The 1,431-nt window shown below is 47.4% G+C and overlaps 1 pseudogene; it reads right to left on the reverse strand.

Moving 5' to 3' along the window:
• Positions 1–1,038: 1,038 nt before the first annotated feature.
• On the reverse strand, positions 1,039–1,157 carry LOC112473824 (annotated as a pseudogene).
• Positions 1,158–1,431: the final 274 nt, after the last annotated feature.

Here is a 1,431-nt window from a genome sequence, read left to right on the forward strand (position 1 = left end):
GAGCTTGCAGGTGTCAGTGACCCTCGTCTGCGTTCACAGCATCCGCGGGATGGGTGGCTTCTCGAGGGAGGTCACTGGGCTCTTCCTCCCAGTGCCCACGGGGCTGCGGCTGCTCCTCTGGCATGACCCTTACTCTCCCATGTCTAGACTCCGAGCAGGCCGAGGGCAGGGGTGGGGTCCCCTGACGGAGCGCTCAGCACCGTCCCTGTCACGCCAGGACTCAGCGGTGTCCTGCCTGACCGAACGAGGCAACGGAGGCCGATCTTACCGAATGTTTGTTAGACTCGACTCCTGACGTGTTTTCTGCTGGACACATGAACACATCGCTGTGTGCTGAATTGCCTGTTCGTGCCATGTGAAATGCTGCTAACTCTGATAATTAAAAGTTGACTTCAGGGAAATCGAAAATGGAGGGTGGGAGAGGCTCTCCTGACATTCCTCCGTGAAGGGTGGTGTCAGCTGACATTCAGTGGCCCAGCGACCTGGGGAGGAGTTCCGACTCACAGCCAGCGGCAGAAAGAAATGCGTGCAATTCGTCATTTTTAAAAATGTTATGATCGGAGGGACAAAAGTCCACGCTGAGCTTTCATTTCATGTCATACTCTTGAGTTTTGTAGAAGATTTTCACATAAAAATCAATTTATAGAACATTTTGTAGTTTTCGAAACTGTTGTTGATCTCTTGTCATTTTGCCTAGATATACCTCAGATGAAGAGCTGAATTATATGCACCCGTAGTTATTTTTGAGATAACATTTGTTCTTCTAGGTCAACTCGTAGGCTTCTTGGTGGGGCAGTGAGAACTGGTAACAGCAGGTTTCCTTTATCACCTTGGCCAGCAGGGAGCTCAGAAAAGCCTGCAGTCACTTAACAAGGGCGCATCCTGGCACATTGCTTTGTCCTAACAGCGGGATCTTGATAACTCTCATTTAATTTTTTAATTTTTAATTTTTTATTTTTTAGGCGAGGCAACCCTTGGTTGACCTCACAGATTGCAAGGACCTTGTCAGCTTACGATCCCTTATTTTTTTATTTTTTATACCTTCTGCACCTGGGCTTCCTAGGTGGTCTCCCATCCAAGTACTAACCAGGCCCGACCCGGCTTAGCTTCTGAGATCAGACAGGATCGGGCTTGTTCAGGGTAGCATGGCCGTAGACTACTCTCATTTAATTAATTTTGTCCTATTCCGTGTGTATATTCTCCTATTAACAACTTCGAATCCTTTTGAAAATTATATTTATGATATATATCAATGTTAACTGTGTATAGTGTATGGTTATGGTGTGTGTACATGGACATGACACACATATGCATCCATGCATATATACGTACACATGCACATGCATTCGCACAGATCGTTCGTAAATCCACCCACCTACGTTTGTGGAGCGTCTGCTGGTCGCCGGGCGCTGCTTGGTGCGATGAGACGTC

Source organism: Pteropus alecto, unplaced genomic scaffold, assembly GCF_000325575.1.
Source record: "Pteropus alecto unplaced genomic scaffold, ASM32557v1 scaffold8, whole genome shotgun sequence".
NCBI classification, from domain to species: Eukaryota; Metazoa; Chordata; class Mammalia; order Chiroptera; family Pteropodidae; genus Pteropus; species Pteropus alecto.